Raw genomic sequence first — 19,868 nt, forward strand, 5'->3', positions numbered from 1 at the left:
ATATGTTATTGGTATAGCAGCTGCTTTCAAAACAAAGCAAGATCCCTGGGGCTTCTCTTCCCAGGCGGTTTCCTAATAATGTTTTCTCCAGGGCATCTTTTCTCTCTCTTTCCCTACCTAGCACTGGACAGCTATTCTGAAGAGTGCTTCTTCCCAGACCCACAGGTCCCAGTCCCCTGCTAATTTGTTTAGCAATACAATCGGTGCAGAGGTGCCTAGCAAGACAAATTTCACTGCTGCATGAACACAGAAATAGGAGCCAGAGATGCCTAGTTCTACTGGAAAGTGAAGCATTAATTCAACAGGAAACCAACTTTTCTCACTTCAGCTGAACATCTAAAATGCCCTTATAACAAAATAAATAATCTCATTGAAGCAGATTCCTACTGTTTTCGTGCTAAAACTTGCCAATTTCCCAGCTACCTGCTATTCAGTACAAAGACAGGTAACATCCTCTGTTGTGCATTTTTGACCCAGATTCTTTATTCGCATACGTCAGTGTTCGCAGTAAACAGGAACTGGTAATAACGAAGTGCTGGATCCTGTTGTCTTGCGACTAACCTTTTCAATCTTTGGTATTGCTACCCAGCAACCAGATAAAAATAAAGCAGAGAAATAAAGCCTGAAATACTCAATAACAATACAAGTGAAGATCGTAAAAAAAAAAACAACAAAAAAAGTATATGCAATGTTTATAGGCAACTACACTGAACAATTTGCTTATGTTGCAATTTACAGTCACATCTGCTTTGCACAGCTGCAGTCGCTTCTCTGTCCCACTCCCATCACAGCCAATGCACAGTAGCCTATGTGGAAAAGAACAGAGATGCCTGAAGAATTTTTCTTCCCACCCCCTCCTGTCTGCATTTCTGACACTGTTGTAAACCTAGCTGGGTTCTGTATATCTTCGTAAAGCATATCAGGGTATCATTTTATCTGTTCTTGAGCTGGATTTGTGCAAATTTGCAAAAATAAAACAAATTCTAATTTATTTTCAAATAGTTAGAGTAATAAAAGGAAACCAACTCAGAAGCCTTTAACTAATGCAGGGTAAGCCCATACATCTCCCTGGGAAGCAAAGCTGCGATTAGCGTGTTTGAATGCCTTACTACAAGCGATACTTTGTGAAAATGCAGCACTTTTTGTGGGAATGAAAAGTGCAGTTGCGAAGCAGGTTGTTAATTAACAGAAGCGTTAGTGTAGTGTTTGCTGTGATTTCATTCTAGCTTAACAGAGCAGAACCAAACCGAGAAGCCAAAAAAAAACAGGCAAGCAAGAGCTGTGTTGTTGGTGTGTTTTTTACATCCTGAGAATTTGACTTCATACGTTATTCTAGTCCCTGTACATTAGAGTACGGGGCAGAAAAACGTGAAGTGTAGATTTTAATTCAATCTTCCATATGTTATAAGTAGGCACTTCTGTTTTTTGGAGATTATTTCTAGTTGTTGCAAAACTCAAAAATGAGCAAGGCTGTTTTATGTTGTTGAAATCTTATCAGCATTTTAGTCTGAGTTCAGACTGACACTTGACAGCTAGATTTTCTTTACAGGAGAAATAAGAAGGAAAGATGTCTCCCTATGCTGATGGCATCATGCTAAGGCAACAGTGTTCTCTCTTGTCCTGCACTAATCTCACTGCCTAAGCGAACCCATGTGTGAATGTTCACCTAATGCCATGTCCAGGACAAACTTGGAAGTGTGCTTCAGGTTAAAGTGAATGGATGCTGTTTTGTCACCGAACCAATGAAGGTCATTGTGGTCTGCCTGTTTTGTGTTTTTTTGTGGAATTGTAGATATATTCTGACATCACCTGATACGGACCATCACTAAATACATATACTGAGTGAAATTAGTATTGGTAATGCCAAAAAAAGCTCATCTAACTCATTTTATTAGGAAAGTCCTTAAGATAGGCAGTCCATTCCAATTTTTTTAACTGATACTCTATTTTCTTTCATGGAAAATGCACTAATGTTACAGTTTCCCCTTGTTAGATGAGGGTAACTGAGGAATGAAGTTGCTTTCAGCATAAGACCGTCTGATAACTCAGCATGACAAAATCAAGCGAATTATAGATCAGTGACAGATGAAAAGTACTCTGTCCAAATTGTCACTGATATCGTGTAGTGGCAAAAAGACTATCCCCTTATGTGCTGCTTTATGAAGTGATTTGCGTTGCTTGCTGTTCCTGAGTTGCTAAGCTGCTTGGTGCCTCACATCATATATGCTTATGCTCCAGCAGTGAACAAGGCAATACCTTCACACCCTGGCAGTCTTAAAGCAGACCTGTAGTACAGCTCTGTCTTTGGGAAGGGGACCGAGGAAGTTTCCCTGCCTCTCCAGCCACAAGTTCCCGTCCTTGCCCTGCTTGCAGAGCCAAGACTGATTCAGCTGTAACTGGAGAAGTGCAGCAATAGCTGGTTTTCTTTTATGCTAGGGTTAGTGATGATGCAGTTTGTTGCTGTTAAAGAAGAGAGATTTTTGTTTCCCAGGCTTTGAGTTACTTACTGAAGACCCACTCAACAGCAAGAAGTGTTTGGAGGTTTTTTTGCCTCATCACCCAAAGTCATTTCACATATCCATGGCTCTGCTTCATTTGTTCTTAAATGGAATATGCTTTGTAAGTTAATTCTCCTTAGCTAAAGGCCCACATGCAAGTGAGTGCTTAAATCTACATGACTGCAAATGAAAATACCCCATGCTGTTGAAATGCCCAGAGCTCTCCAGGGTCTGGTCTGAGGCCAGAGAGTGCCTTTGGCCTCCTGTCCATGCTCACAACTGCACACAGCACAGTGGCAGCAAACTGTGATGCCTTCCAGGGTCTGGGTAGGCCTTCTCTGCCTCCTGGAGCTTTATCAGCCCTGGCACAAATCTGCCCAGGGGGATTGTTTCTCTGAGGCAGCCTTACCCTATGCTATGGAGAACCTCACGACATGTCCAAAACGGAAAGCAAAAGGCCGCAGGGGGCAGCATGAGCAGGTCTGGGATCTGGCGTGCACCATGTGAACAGGCTATGATGAGACAAGGCTGGAGTGACTGTAAACCATCTCCGATTGCCCATCACTGGTACCATTCAGAATCTGAAACGCTAAGAAACACTGTGCAAAAAACAGGCTTTCCAGCCCCAAAACCCATAAAGGCAGGTCTGTTGTATTACAGTAGTGTATTAATTGTGCAGCACTAAACATTAGCAAGAAAAGATCGTTTCATTACTAATCCTGGTGAAAAATCAAGTGATGTCTTTGTGACCACTGTGAACAGGACTGCGTTTGTAAGCCCCAAAAATGCAAACTTGCAAATCCTTCTTGTTTCCTGTGATGAAGTTATATTCCCGCATCAATGTGCATAGCAACAACTTCAGGGAACAAAAGAGTCTTTGTTTAAAATAAATGATTATTCAGTTCTTTTGAATTTAACATAGAGTGACCCTTTATAGTCAGAAGCTCAAACGTGTCTACAAATTGTTGGAGTGCCTAAAATTCTCAGCATATTAAAATTACACTTTTTAGAAATGGAAACAGACTGACCATGGCATGGAGTGGACTCTGACTTGCAAGGAAGGAGAGGGCAGAACCAAAGGTACTGCTGCTTTTTCTTGGTGCTGGTCATTTGCATACAGTACAGCTATGATTCTCATTTAAAAAGCTCATGGTGTGTGGTGTCTTGTGCATTATGTGATGCTAATTGTAAAGCAGAAATAAGCGGATGTGATATTGATTAGAACAATGAAGCTTAATAAAGTAATCGTTAAGGCATAGGCTCCATAATATGAAGGCTCAAAGTGCAAGGTTTTTGCTAAAAACAAAACAAAACAAAACAAAACACCCCACCAACAAACCTGGGTTGTTTTTATGAATGAACATTGGCAGGACACTGGGGATTTTATATCTGTGGTGTAAATGCTGTTACACTGTAGACTGGTAACAGTACAGGCTTAGGTGTGTTTAGCTTTATTTCTGTCTGAAGGAATTCCCATGTGTCCTCTAGTAGTGGTGCAGGGCCATGGTGCCTGTAGGTTTCACTTTGCTGGCAGTGGGAGTAGAAGATCATGATGTTCTACAAGGCCAAAGGGTTCAGACTTTTTTCTTTATGCATCATCTTTGCTTGAAAGGATGTTCCTCAAGACAGAGACTCTCTTTATATCTCTTTCCACTGTGCCACTAACCCCCCTGTCAGTGCTTAACAAAGAGTATGTAGTGTTGCACTGAACAACATAAAAAGAACTTTAAAGTGGCAGAAGCAAGCTCTTGGAAGTTAAGGGAAGCTAGATGTGTGGTTTCTTCTGTGCCTTTGGTTAAGCCTTATTATACATACATATTGTGTTAGAGTCATGAATGACATCATTGCAGCAGTTTTTTCCAGAAGAGCAGAATTCCCTTCGGGCATGAGATGGGCAGTGTTCAGGGCATGAATCAGTTTGGTGTAATGAATGAGGATGTTGTCGAAGAAGTTAATCTAGGAATTTACAATTGTGCAAAGAAGAGGGATGATGATTTGAGGAGAGGAAATGATGGTCTTGTGTTCAAATCAGATGAACTTGAGGCTGGAGACTTCACTGCTGGCACTGCCCCAGGGCAGCAGGGAGAAGGAAAGCATCGGGATTAGCAACTGGCTCTGGGCAGTGTGGGAAGGTAGAAGTCCAGACAGGCATATCCTTTCCTCCTGGCTGCCTGCTATGGGCAAACCAGGCTGATCTGCTCCCCCAGGTTCCCAACACAGTGTGTGCTGCTGCAATGGCAGCAGTGGGGCCCAGCTGTAGGATGGCCTGAGCTTTGGACATGTTGTCATCCCAAGCCTGGGGGGTGCAATTCAGTGGTGAGAAATGGTCATTCTCTGTGGTTTGTAATGCGGGGAGAGGAGGTGTCTGTCCAGGTTTGAAGACTTAGAAAAATTCTAGTTGGTCCAGAGATGGTGTTGGCAGGAGGCCACCAGGCCTGCAGAAGACAGCAAAGGAAAGTTTAGAGGCTAGACCCAGGCACAGGTATCAACACAGGTTTTGTTTTAGTGGGCAGGATGTGGGTCATGAACTTGAACCAGAGAGTTACTGAGGGTGGCAGGACCTCTGAGGAGATGTTAGGAACATGCAATCCTTAGCTGCTTAGATCTTTGTGATTTTGTGGTCGCTGACCTGTGCTCTCCAGCTAACCAGAAGCAACAATCTTTTCCTGATCTAGAGGGGCTTAATGAGGAACTGCAGATACTTTGCAGAGCCTTATTTTCATTGGCCAAGACACTGAAAATTATTAAAATAAAATATAGGGAATTCTATTATGTATGGAGGGGGAAAAAAAAGAAAAGAAAGATAAGACTCATTTTTGGGGCTTGATGGAAATATTTGTACTTAGGATAGAGTTAGGAAGGAGTGCCACTTCAGAGTTGGCATTCTCACCTCAGGTCTTGGTTTCAACTCATCCAAAAAAACATATTAGCAAAATTGTGGGAACAAGATGGTTGTACAAAGACATGCCAGGACACTGGCATAGAAATGGGACGGTAAAATTTTCTTCTCGGTCTTTGATGGGAAAAGCAACAAACCTGCTGGTACTAGTTGCTGTTCCTTGACCGACACTTCAGTTTAAACATCCTTCTTTAATCATTCTAGCAGCTTCTAAACTAATCAGATTACTCCTGTGTGGTTCTTTCTGTAAGATAAAAATGAGTTTAAATCCACTTCAGGTGAGCAGGGAGAATTCAGGTAATAACACTGAGTCATTTACACTGGAGTGCCAGCAGATCACTAGAATAAATTCAGCTTGCTTGGCATGCCTTTGACAGGACATCTGCTGTTGAATTTCACCTGATAACATCTGGGCCCAAGTAATTCTCTAAAATGGGGGAAAAAAGATAAATTGTCACAGAGAAATAGTGTCTGCATTTTTGCTGCATTAAAATTCAGTGTAAGCATTTTGCGTACTGTTTCTCTAAGGATGAGGAGGTGGTAATTTTAACAGTAAGGCGTATATATTATCTTCTCTCTGGGGATCTCAAAACATTTCAGAAATGTGAAAGAACATTTTCATTCAGTGATCAAAATGTGTTTGCAACAAAGCTTTCATTTTCCTAAAAAGTTATAGTTAATATATAAGAAAGCACAATAAATACTTTTTTTCTGGACTTTCGGTCTGTATTGAGCATTTAGTTGTGACAGCTAACTGGAAAACAATGTATGCTGCTCCTTTCAAAAGAAAAAGACCACACCTGTGATTTGATGTCTAAATTGTTGAAGAAAATTTGCAAGTTAATTTAGCCTGCAGATTTGGCATATCTTTCCAATTTGGTTGAATACCAACACTGCAGCTCTAAGACTGATGAAGGCAACAAGAGTAAGGATTGACCCCTCCTCTTGTTTTGCTAGTACAGAGACAGTTACACCATACATTGCAAGAAATTAATCTCCACATACATGTCCCTTCCTGGAACTGAGATAGCATGATTGAGAAACAGGAAGAAATTGCAAAGAGATACCAAGTAGTCTTGTGGTTCCTGAGAAACAGCAAACAATTTCAACCCTGGCCAACTAGAAGTGGGCAAAAGTGCTAGGGAAAAAATGCCATGACTGACCTTTCATTACCATCCATTTTGTGTAGCCAGGTATGGTTACACAAATATTTTCTCAGTCAGCAAAGCCAGTTTAATTGTTGCACTGTTTTTTGCCCACTTCCGTGTTGTGCCAGATTATTATTTGCAGGGTTGTACTATAAACCAGATCCATATTTCAGGGTTTTTTGTTTCTTTTAGTTTGGTTTTCAAGTCAAATCACTTCAGTACAGTTTTGTTCAGTTTACAGTTGCATCAGCATGACTGAGGGGATAGAGGACTGAAGGAAAGAAGCAAATGTAAAGACAAAAAGAATGAAGATTTCTTAAACTGCATTTGTCATCACATAAAATGTTTCTGAACTCTTTTATTTTTACAGGGTGAGGGTGTGCAGTGCCACTGTTCTGTTGTGGCAGCACTTTCTTAGGAGTTTCCTAATGAAACAAGGAGAAGGGAGAATTGTCAGAAATAGCATTATCTGCCACTAGCCAAGTATTTTGTGGAAACAAAGCAGTTTCAACATCTTCTAATGAAATGTCCCTCATTATCTGCCAGGTCACCTGGGGGGCTGCTAAGGATGCAAATGTAATAGTATGTATGCTGGAGATAAGGATGTGCAATGTGCACATGGACTTGCCTGCTGTGATAGCAGGAGCTTGGGAGTCTGAGCTGAACTGGCTCAGAATCACTTACAGATCTTAAATGCATACGTACATAGATAGAAGGAGAATGTTTGATTAATTTGAAATTATTTTTTTATTCCATGTCCATGGGAATTTTATTTCAACTTTGTCCACACATTTGAAGACTCACCAGTGTTTAGAAAGGCTAGTTACGTTTGCATGAAACCAAAGAGTCAGAAACTAAAGACCTCTAAAGAAACTGTTAAATTAGAAACTGGGTTTATGTGGATCTGTCAGTACCTCTTGAACGTGCTTATAAATCAGGTTGTATTGAGTAATATATCTTATTTTGTGATATTAATTTGAGCTAGATTGCCCTATGATGGAACAAACCATGTTTGTTGCACACATAACTGTCCTTGAATAAAAAATGCCGTATGTTGTCCAGTCCATTTGTTATTCACTGTGAACAGTTCAGGATAAACCTGTAGCCAGATAAATCAATCCCAGTACACCTGAGAATGACAAACGCACTTATAAAAACTTTATTTTCTTTACAGACAATTTACCAGCAGGATAAAAACATTGTATTTATCAAACTGTTGACAAGCAGTGGTTGAACTAGCTCCAGTGTTCATAGTAATCACTTAACTGCCACAGTATTGCAAGATTTTGGATTTAATCTCCTTCAGTGCCAGCATATGATAAATTGTAAATCTATCACAAAAAGTGTGTAGTCATAAAGCATCTTAAAGCAGGGACGTGTACCAAAATAAGTGGATTAGCTTTTTACATACCAGGAACAAAAGGGACACAAAATCCTCCAAATTAAATTTGTTTGAAAAGCAAACTCAAATGAAGCCAACACTTTTAATCTACTAAAGATGTAAATGGCTGATCACCTCGTAGAGTTCAAGGTAATGTTACCAGCATAAGGACCAGGCCCAATCCTGTATACCTTCAATCACTTAACCAGTCCCAGTGAAATTAAGGGCAAGTGCTCAGGTGGTGTCAACAGCAGAATGGCTTTGCAAATCCGCGGTACCATCCCACCAGCGCATGCCTTGTGTGGTTGCAGCTTAGACTAGCAAGTAAACACGTTATAGCTTGCACACAGTCTCCAAGCACAGTAAACTACTGGTAGGTACATGGTTTTGACCATATATTGGCCTGGAAGTTTGTATCAGCAGAGCTGATTACATCTTCTCCCTTGATAGCCCATGCTGGCAGAAACAGGTAGAATAGGTCTAGCTAGCCCTTACTAGAAAGTCTGTTGTGTAGACTAATGCTTTCACAGTTAAGTCTAGATATAGAACTAGATGTTGTTTCTATTTGCTTTCGTCCCGCATAGCTGTTATAATTATTACCTAACTGTAATGAGTGGTGATGGCTTTTGCTCCCTTGCTCTGAGCTAGGTAAGTCCACAGGATGCTACTGTCCTAAATGTCTGCAGAATTTGCAGCACCATTTTTGACAGTGACAGCAGGACTGTAGGTTGCTGAGTCTTGAGGCTGCAATCATAGGATGTATAGGTCTAAATAGCGAGCCTGTGCTTGGCCAGAATTCCTGCAGGAGCTGGGAGACGGCTGCAGTGTAGGAAATGGCATAGGTGGTTGGATTCAGATGGTTTCAACTACACCTGAGACCTTGGACTCGGTTTCTGTATACTCTGACTGCACCCACTGGAGGCGCCTACCCAACAGGAAATACTGGGTGCAGGGATTTTCACCCAGCTGAACTTGGACTTCAGGATAACTCTGCCATTTTCTGTAGCATGCGTGCTGCTAGTGCAGGGCTTCATGCCTACCTTTTGGCTTTTTACTCCAGTCATCCCTCTGTGCTTGTGTTCCGTTGCTCATGCTGAGCTGCTCGTCTGTGGAACAAGGGAACAGGGGACAGCAGAGTGTCCTTCTTCCACACTGAGACAGAAGTCCTCGTTCCTGGTCACAGTCCAGAGCAGTGCATTTCTGTTGGAGCAAGGGAGAATGGGACAAAGAAACGGGGTTTTCTCTCAAAGCTCAGACTGCAACTGCTTTGGGCAAGATCTGACAAAGGGAAAGGGAGAGAGCCTGGCCAGTGGGTTCACACTGTGGTATTCTAGCAGCTACATGGTATTTACTAGCTGCTAATTCATCCAGCAAAGACTTCTTGTGAAGAGCTGCTGTTGTTCGAACATGTGCTGCAAATGTATTTTGTGATTAAAGTTGGAAAGTGGAAGACACTCTGTTTAAAATAAAATAAAATAAATAAAAAAAAAAAACCAAAACACAGCAACAGAACATCTCAGTTTTCCATGAAAAGGCTGTTTTCCATGAAAAGGCTGTTTTCATGAAAGTTTTTCAAGTAGCCTGTCAGTTACTTATGCATTTGTGGGAGAGACCAACAAGATGCCTTTTATAATAGGTTGTGTACAAATTTGCTTCCTGCCAAACCTACATGTCTAAGAGTTGCAAGCCTGTGTTTTGCTAAAATATGAGAGTCATTTTATCCTCCCCTTCATGGATTCTTTATTTTTCTTTCTTTTTTAAGTATGTAGTCTGAAAGGAAATTCATGGCCACGACTAAGAAATTCTAGTCTGGTGACTTTGGTGGCAAAATTAATAACTCTGTATCTCGTTTTATGAAAGAGTGCAGCTGTTGGTATATTCAGTCTGGACATAAAGTCAAGCTAGATGGTGTTAATAGTCCATCAGTAAGGAGGAGGTAAGACCCACTAAATTTTGCATTATGCATTTCCAAAAGCTGGATGGCAAACCAGTCATTTTTAGAAGTGCGAGGATGTCAGCAACTCTAGTGTGTGTGTGTGTGTTTGGGGGATGTGCAGGGCAAGAGAGCAGGTAGCTGTTCATCTACATTAGCTCCTGTGATTCGTGAAATAGAAAGGGAATGACTTGCATTATGTATTTGCATGACCTGAAAGGTACTGCTTCAGTATTTAGTCATCTTTGCATTTCACACTTACAACTCTTTTGTTGTTTTGCTATAATTTCTCTTCATTTTTCTCAAGCATTATTAGAGTACAGTAACATTTCAGTAACTGTGGTTATCTCAGCTATCTGTACTCCCGAGAGAGCTGGCTTCCACTGTTTTTAAGTAGCAAAAATGTCTGGGAATGGATTATATTTGTCAAATATTTAGGTAACAGAAGTAGGACTCTCAGACCAGTGTCTCATTAATGAATTATTAACAAAATAGCTTGCAGAAATTCAGAATATTTGTGTTTGGGTCTCGTGAACTAGCTGGCAGAAATCTGATGCTGGGAAGGAAGCAGGCAGCATGGCTTGGAGGGAGGAGAGGCGCTGTTAGTTTGCCTAGGGCCTGGGGATATCATCATGGATAACCCTCTATTAACACATACACACCTCATATAAAACATGATGCCTTAGGCTTTATGTAACATTTGAAACTTCATCTTTGAAGAAATACTCTGAGAGGCAATGATGTGTTCTTGGAGGTTTCTGATTTTTTTTTCCAGCTAGCCATAATAACAAATTACCTGTGTAATTCTTCTCCAAGGTCCTAATACTTCAACAGAATTTATGCTTCTCAAACTTTAACACACACACAAAAAAAAAAAAACAACACACAAAATGATTAAGTTCAATATTTTCGGGCTGTCTACATCTTTTTTTCCTCAGTTTTGTCATTAACCAAATCTGTCACAATGAGAAACTGTGAAGTGGAGCCATTTGGAGGCTATCAGTAAAGCCCATGAAATCCTTCAGAGTGGTTCACCACCTTTCCTATTTAGAGCACAAGGAGAGTCAAGGGAAACAGAGGGAAATATTTAATACGTCATGTATGTCTGATATTTCCTTTCCCTAAAATGCCCTCGTTTTCACCCTCTTATCTTACAGACATCCACCAGCAACCTTCTATAATCAACAGATTGCTGTAGAAGCAGTAAAGGAGTGGTTAGCTGTAGAAGTCACCACTAAGTGTTGTGCTGTTCTCCTTGCTGTGCTTTATAGATGCCTGACCTCCCTCCTTAAAGGTCCAGTTTGTGCCCAGAAGAGCCCCACCTGTGACCTACCCCATGCTCACAGATCAGAGAAGCTGGATCATTAATTTTACATATCCACAGAAGTTGTCCTGCCCTGCTTTTCTTTGATGATGCATTTTAGGGGTCAGAAGTGCACATACAAAACATGCCTCCTTCACGCTGGAAAGGCAGGGCCAATGTACCCTTGCCTATCACTGCGGCAAAAGTTTTTCATCCTGCAAGGTGCTGAGAATTCATGCCTCAGCTCCACAGGGGACCCAGGGTAACCTGGAGCACGCCTATAGCCTATGAATGATCCAAACTGACGTTTGCACGGGTGAGAACAATACGTAATCTGACATTTATGTATAGAATGACTGTGGGATAAAACAGTGGTTGCTGCTGTATTTTATGTGATGACAGTATTATCTCTGAGTGCTGAGGGAGTGTTGGGACTAACACAGGCAGTTTTATGCATGTAGGACTCCATTAGGATGAACATACATATGTATATGTGTATTGCATGGCTGGTCTCTCAGTTACTTTGATTTTATATTACAGTACAGTTTGGGAAGATTCTGATAGCTTGACCGAATACTGTTGCAAAGACAGAGTTTCATCTACATGATAGCAATTGGAGATTTAGATCCTGAAGAAAAAGATCCTGCTCACGAACTCAGTACTAAGCAGACTCAGAGCTGTTGCAATCTGGGAAAATCTTGATTTATTTTATAAATTAATGTACACTAATTCCTCTTGGCAATGTTTTGGTGTCAGATCCCAGTTTATAGAAAATATATCAACCCTGTTACCAGTGCACATTGGTTTTTTATGTAAGTACATGTGTGGACATGAAGGTGCACACTGCTCTGTGTTCTACATATTGAACAGCGGTTAATTAAGCAGAGCACAGTGGCCTCCCACACAGATCATTTTCCTTCTCTATTTATCACTTCCCCTACTGAGGTGGAGAATAGCTACAGACAGTAACTAGATCTGCGCATTACAAACAAGGTCCATTCTCATTTCAGCCCCTCTTAATTTCATCACTTCAAGGATGTATATATAAGTTGTAGATGAAAATCAATTACATAGTTGAGAAATGGAGCATCAGAAAGCAATTTATAAGTATATTTCCTTAAATGCTGCAAGAAAAATGATTAATTTGTATGGAGCATGTCAAGGGGAAAGGGAGGAGGAACGGCTAATAGACTACAGTACAGTCCTCCTTTGCTGACCTAAGGGCAACTCTGTTGAGCAGGTTAGCTCTTCAGATGTATCATTGGGTATAACTAGGTGACTCCAGGCAGTCTTCGACAGTCTCTGTGGGTAGCTGCTGGGGAATTACCGTCCAGCGTTTAAGATCTTTTTTTTAAGATCGAATGATTGCAGACATCATTCGTTTCATGGTAGCAGAATTTGGTGGCGTGGTAGTTTCCCTGCAGCTGTGCCGACGCTGGGCAGGTTCTGGGATCCTCCTTGTGCTTGGATTAAGGGGCCTAAATCATGCAGTTCAATATACTCCGCTCTACTTAAATAAGTGAGGACCTGCCAGGGTCCAGACATTTTGCAGGCATCTCTGCTGTTTCTACTGAGATATTCTGTTTTCACTTTTGGAGGAGTTACTCCCTGGTACCAGCGTAGCCTTTTAAAGTGTCCTCAAAAAAAGTTTTCTGCACTCTGCCTAAGGTGGGGTGGTGGGTAAAAGGCAGGTTGTGCTTTTGCATAAACTGAATTTCTCTTGCTGCTGGAGTTCAGTGGAAATGTCTTGGACGGGGTATGAATTGTTCGTCCAGCTGCTTCCTGATATGGGTCTCACATGCTTGTTGGTGAGCCTGCAGTGACAGGAGGAGGGTTTGGTTTGCATCTTGCCTCATGGTCAGCATTCCTCACTGGGGAAGGTCAAGGTTCTTGATGCTGCAAAAAGCAGAGGAGGCAGGAGCTGATAACTCTGCTATATTTTTTGTTCTTCAAGGAGGTGATGAAGGTAGCATTGAGAGAGACAGGGAAAGAGTCAGTGGAGATGAAGTAATTGATCGGATGGAAGATACCAGCCAAACTGGTGCTAAGAGTCTGGCATTGCATCAGACATGATCAATATTAACAATGAAGTAGGCATAAAAGTTGAAAAAGCATGAGGGTGGGTGCTCCTGGCGTGGCGTTCAGATCTCTGGAGACAGGGTATAGGTATGGTCACATTTGATTCATACACACTTGAGACAGGTAGCATGAGGATGGTGTGTCTGTCCCCTTAAACACAATGTTTTAAGAGGTAAAACTCATATTTTGAGTAAATTTTAATAAGCAGCTTGGAATCTATCTATTTAAGGTTCAGACAGGGAATTTCAGCATTCATTCACAGCAGCCACTTCCCCCATGCTGCCCTGTCCTGACTTGACCCTGACCTTACAAACTGCTTTACTTATTAGTGCTTATGGGGTTATGTTGTCTTCTGTCTCTTAAGTTGCTACCAACAACCTGAAACCTTCAACCCAGGTTCATGTGACTAAGCTAAGGTAAACATCCATATGCTCCAACACTTACCCTGTCTTTAAGGACACTTTTAATGAAACACGCTGCGGACAGAGCGCTACTGAGCCACGTCTGACCAGCAGTACAGTACCGACATCTACTGATTGTCCAGTAGTGGTCACTAGCTGGTGCTTCAGAGGCAAGCCTGTTTTCATGTTGGATGTGGAGCAATAAATTCTTATAAATTCTTCAGGGAGAATTTCTAATTAAGCATGACGGCTTTTTTCTTTGGTAATACTGGCAAGACGACAAAGTGTTGTCAAATTGTAATAACCCTCTGCATGTCTTATGTTATGTACAGTTTACTTCAAAGCTCTAGAAAAGCAATGAGTAACTTCTTTGCGTGGCCATTGGACCTGCACAACTGCTATGTTACAGCCCACACTGGTGAGGTAGAAAATGAGGGGTGAATTTCTCTAAATTAAAAAAAAAAAAAGAAAAAAGAAAAAAAGGAAAATAATTGTTAATACTCTCTGTTAATAAGATTTTCACAGGCATGCCCTGCCACTGGAACATATCTCTCCTCAGGGCAGATTCCCTGCCTGTTTTATCCAAACAAAAACTTGTGAATAGGTGTTATCTTCTATCAAATCTTCACTTCTTCTTCACACATAAAAGAGATATTGGGGGGTTGGTTAGGAGGAGGGGAGAGAACCTTGTTCTCCTGGGTTTCAAATAGTTCTTCAGCAAAATATTCTACACTGATGACTCTTTTCCTTTGCGTTAGCTGTGTATTTTTGTTTTGCTCTGTGTTTCCTTCCAAAAGTTTGAGATGTTTGCTTTTGGGATTATGAATTTTATGAAAATAACCAGGCTTCCAAATGCAGTCTGTCAAGCTTGCCAAGTTACTAGACATGCAGGATGCCAGAGGATTTTTCTTCTCATAGAATACGAATGGTTTCTATAACTGTAGTAAGTAGATCAGCAATGTGGAAGATTTGAGCTTTTCAAGGTCCTCAGCTCACCTGCTGTATTTTGATCAGAAAAGGTGAGGTGGTGAAATACAGAAGAGGAGGAATTTTTTGTCTTTCCTTTTTGTGGCCTTCACTTGGGGACAGCAGCATAATCCATGGGCACTTCTTAAGACCATGTCTTTGGCGGTGCAGGGAGTTGCATGCCCTGGATGGATGAAGTCCCAGAAGGAAGCTGGGACAGCTTTTGGACTGGGGCAAGAGTCAGTCTGGCCATATGGGAAAGGAAAGCCCAAATGCTTGTGATGGCTAATTAAGGCTACATAACTATGGGAATCAGGCTGTTTCCAAGTTGTTTAGGTCCAGCTATTGTGTGTTTGCATGATACCTATTACTTTTGGGGACAACGATTTTTCTTTGCTATTATTCTGAGAATTGTATGGCCTCCTTTTGGATTGTCTTTAAGTAATTCCTAGCAAAATACATGTGTCCAAACCAGCTGGATAATCTGTTCAGTGTGACTGTGCCTGATGTGCTTGTTACAGCAATAGAGCCCAGAAGACCAGCAAATAGCAGAGGAAAAAAGAATCTTCAAAAGGATAGAAGCAACCAGACAGGCAAGATTTTAAACTCTCAAAAGTGAGATCATGTTGGGGATTGTTTTGCTTGTTATTGTTATGGTTTGCCTATGCTGGTGCTTTGAATTTTAGTGGCCCTGGTTCCTAAAGCCACATTGTACAGCTTGTTCCATCACTACTTTCCTTCTGTTGCCAGAGGTGCCTTCCTGACGCACTTCCTTATGGAGGTAGTGGATGCTTCTTGACAAATATCTGCTCACCCCTTGGAAAAAATAAACAAAAAGAATAAAGAACAAAACAAAACCTGACCAACACCTGTGCTCTGTTAGAGAGAAAGTCTTTCAATGCTTATGATGGTTTGCAGGTTTGTGGGTTAACGAACCCACCCATTAACACAAAAATAAACGGCGGTTGCAATGGTGATTCCCATTGTGTTGAACACAAGCTGATACAGGCACAGGCATGTTACAGACGCCTTGTGCGTCTGATACACAGGTGACCCAGGTCATGACTGATGTTATGTGGGAAGTTATCCATCAGGGTGACTGCTAAACTGTGTGCTTGGCGGTCCGTGCCATGGCACTCTGCAACAGGTGTTGGCGGTAGCTGCGCTTGGAAGGATGTCAGGTTGTGCTGGAGCCTGGATTTAGCTCGTTTATTATAGGGACTTTTGTCAACTGCTACAGGTCATTTCAGACTGCTTTTTGATTCTCAAGGGATGACGTTGCAAATGTAGTCCATGAAAATTATGTTAAACTGATCAAGCACAACATGAAGCATTAGTTATAATGTCATATGTATTGCGTTTATGAACTCCACCCAAACATTAATAGGAACTGACTTAGTGACTCATCTTTTCATGTATCATATCAACCATCAGACAACAGCATTTTCAGAAGCACAGGAACAGGTCAGATTATTTTGATGTCTTCTGCAGCATACAGCATAGATTTGCTTTCTCTTTTCTCCCCCGTCTCTTCCCTCCCTCCAACTCTGTCTCTGTGTCTCTCTCTTTTCCAATTTATCTGGATTAAACAAGTCTCTGATTATTTTTTATGCCACTGCAAATAAAGTCATTTTCAGAAACAGATGTCGAAAGAGCCCAGTGAAATAATCCTGGAGGCAGATGCAGTCTTCCATAAGCTGCCAAGCGCATGGTGCAATCAAAGTGATGAAACAAAATGGAACAGGCTGCAGAAAAAGTAATTAAATTATAGTTCCATTGTAGAAGCACATTTTAAAATTACTGAGATTCAGAGCCCATAATGCTGGTATTATAGTTGAAAGAATACTTGCCATGGGTCATGAGCATTTTTTTTAAGAGTTATTAATCATGCTTGACTGGAAAGACATGTGTAACCTACAACAAGCAGTGGCTGTAGTTGTGCCAAAGGAAGCTTTTGTTCCCTGAAGAGAATTGTATCAAAGGCCAGTGTATCCTATTCTTACGTGTGCAATAGCAAAGTGCAGAATCTGAAACGGGGCTTTTCAGATTTCAATACAGAGTACCGGAGGGGAAAAAAGAAAACAAGTATTGTATCCTTTTGAATACTATATGACCTCCTTTTTCTCCTACCAAGTTAACTTACTCATTGACTAAATGATAGTAAAAAAAACCTGTAAAGCATCCCTCCCTAACTTAAACAAAGATAATGCCAGGGTTCTTACAAAAAATGGAAAAGAGGCAGAAAATATACAGAGTCTTGGAAACTGGAGATTAAAAAGACCTGCTTAGTTCATTTCACTCTCTTTCCTTTCCATTACAAAGTGAGTCTACAGAAAGGCACATAGAAATTTTTCAAATTTTTTTGTAGTTGTCAGTATCTAAATGTTATGTGTGAATGTGTTGATTTCCTTATTAAAAAATTAAATGAAAGGTTTTGATAAGGACTGTCCACACTGCCTTCACAAGATTGCAGAATTGTGCCATTTTGGTTTTCCATTTCAAAGAGATATTTTTACTTTGAGATGTATTATACATAACAATATAAAACCAGCAAGTTGAAGTCTGTACAAAAATTCAGTTGTAGACAAATAACTTCTTTAGATCAACAGAAAAATATTAAAACATACATAAACACACACACACTCACATACTAAATTCTTTCAAAATTTGATGTTTTGGTCCTATTTGGAATGAAAGCAAACTTTGCAAGGTGAAATTTCCTATGAAATACGCACTCTATGTCTGAATTATGTTTAAGATCTGGTTTGGCATTACCAGTGCTGAGCGTCTTTTCTGACTTCAGTGTATTTCTTATATGGCTTCCAGGAAGCTTTATGCAACCTTTCTACATGGAAATGCCAGAGGCACTGCTGCTTCTGGAGAATGTCATTCAGCCTCAGAGATACCCCAAACAGATTTTTGGGGCAGAAATTTAGCTTCAAGTGCTTCCCTTTTTATCTAGTTAAGTTGCCCTTGCATCAGCCAACTACACTTGCAGCATCCTAGTTTCTCTCTTTTTTCCTATTTCCCTCCAATATCAGTAGCCTTTTTCGAATGCTGCCTCATTTGTTACCAGCTAAGCTCCACCTCAGTCTTTGCATAACTTTCTCTGTTAGTAGTTTTTTCCACTCTCCTCTCAATGAACTGCAGTTTTTTCTTTTTTCTTTTTCCTTATTTTTTTTCCTCTGTGGTTATGGAGTATCCAGATCCAAATATGAAACGGGATATGGTTGTGTGAACATGGTTGCTTCCTCTTTTCCCGCTCCAAAGTATAATTTTTCAACCTCTAATTTGCAGTCTTCTGTCATCCCCAAATCTTTGGTATCATCAGTGGATTTGACTCACTGTTAAGAACTGGCTTTCCCTATTTGTATCATCATATATTTCTCTGCTGTGTTTCTTCCCAGGTTGTCATCTTCCTGCTCATATTTGAGCCCTTCTTTACAATGCCCGCAGTCCTTCCAATTGAGTGTCTTCTAAGGGTGTCATTAATGTGCTGCGAATGCCCTCTTCCAGTAACCGGTGTATTACCAAACCTCTAGAAATGCCTTTTTTTTTTTTTTTTTAAAATAGTAACCTATGCCTCAGTACATCTCTGGAGTCCCTGCAATAAGTCAACAATTACCTTCTTTTGATCTTTATCTTTTTTTACTTCAAATGAGCAGCTGGGGAAAAAAAAATCGAATGTGTATTCTATGTCTGCTTAAAGCACCTTTTGTAGGGAGTTCCTCCAACATGGGGGCTTTTTTTAGTGATTGTATTAGTTCACTTCCAGAGCCCCCTCCTCTCATTTTTCTCTCTTGTGATGCTCACTGTGAGCAGAGGAGAGCGTGTGGTGGGGCTGGCTGTCATCTGCTGAGTGACCAACGTGCGCCTACTGGCCCACCTCCTGCCAGCCCCACTGGGAATCGCTCACTGCAGGGCTCAGACCAAAGCTCTTCCTGTGGTGGAACCACAAACTTGCGCCTGTGGTTAGGCTGTGGCTCCAGGAAATTTGTGTGAATCTGAAACGTTGGACATCCCTGTATCTCTTCAAAATGTTGAAACTGGTCGGGGAGCTTATATATACCTATGTATATATATGAATCATAGAATCATTTGGGTTGGAAAAGACCTCTAGGATCATCAAGTCCAACGGTCGACCCAACACTACCATGTCTCCTAAACCACATCCTGAAGTACCACATCTACAGGTTTTTTGAACACCTCCAGGGATGGTGACCCACCACCTCTCTGGGCAGCCTGTTCTAATGTCTGACCACTCTTTCAGTAGAGAAATTTTTCCTAATATCCAATCTAAACCTCCCTGATGCAGCTGGAGTCCATTGCCTCTCGTCCTATCGCTAGTAACTTTGGAGATAAGACCAACACCCACCTCTCCACAACCTCCTTTCAGGTAGTTGTAGAGAGCGATAAGGTCTCCCCTCAGCCTCCTCTTCTCCAGAATAAACAACCCCAGCTCCCTCAGCTGCTCCTCACAAGACCTGCCCTCCTGACCCTTCACCAACTTCGTTGTCCTTCTCTGGACACGCTCCAGCACCTCAATGTTCTTCTTGTACTGAGAGGCCCAAAACTGCACACAGTACTCGATGTGCGGCCTCACCAGTGCCGAGTACAGAGGCATGACCAGTTCCCTGCTCCTGCTGGCCACACTGTTCCTGATACAAACTAGGATGCCGTTGGCCTTCTTGGCCGCCTGGGCATGTACGTATGCATGTATTTGTAAGGAAAGGGACTGAAGGATAGGCAGAAGGACAGATACTTCATGAAGCACTGTTGCAGCTGAGTAGCTTTGTGAAGCAAATGAGTTGTTTATGCAAAAATAGGCTCTGTGCTTTGTAAAGGTTGCACAAAACTAGCAAATGGATAGCTTTAGTGCTGTTTTTTCCCAGTGCTAAAGCAAGATATGGTGACTCACTTTACAGCTGGCACTTTGAAGTCATTAATAAACTATTTGATTTTTTTTCGCTTTTGAATACTTCATCAATTAGACTTACTTTTGAGTTTTAAAGATTCTCCTGGTTTAAATCAGTGACAAAAATATTGATTTACGTGGCTTAAATCTTGGCATGTGTTTGGCTTTTTACTTGGAGTATTGACTGCCCATAATAGAGTCATTTATTGTGGGCTGGTGGGCTTTTTGATTGGTTGGTTTGGGTTTTTTTATTAAATCTAGTTTCAGATGAAGCTCTGGGAATTTACTGGGTTTTTTTACCCACTGCATAGTCCTGAGTTTCACAGTGAAATTCTTATAATGCCA

General features: G+C 41.2%; 1 protein-coding gene across 12 annotated transcripts in view; it reads left to right on the plus strand.

The window, feature by feature from the left end:
* Positions 1-19,868, plus strand: part of LOC142053177 (poly(rC)-binding protein 3-like) — a 429,523-nt gene that overhangs the window by 333,100 nt on the left and 76,555 nt on the right. The window contains exon 2 of one of the 12 annotated variants that reach the window (XM_075084433.1): positions 3,509-3,578. The exons of the other annotated variants lie outside the window; for them this stretch is intronic. The gene's annotated coding sequence lies outside the window, so the exon portion shown is untranslated. The remainder of the gene's footprint in view (positions 1-3,508; positions 3,579-19,868) is intronic. 12 annotated transcript variants of the gene reach the window in all.

This window comes from Phalacrocorax aristotelis, chromosome 2 (genome assembly GCF_949628215.1).
Source record: "Phalacrocorax aristotelis chromosome 2, bGulAri2.1, whole genome shotgun sequence".
Taxonomy (NCBI): Eukaryota; Metazoa; Chordata; class Aves; order Suliformes; family Phalacrocoracidae; genus Phalacrocorax; species Phalacrocorax aristotelis.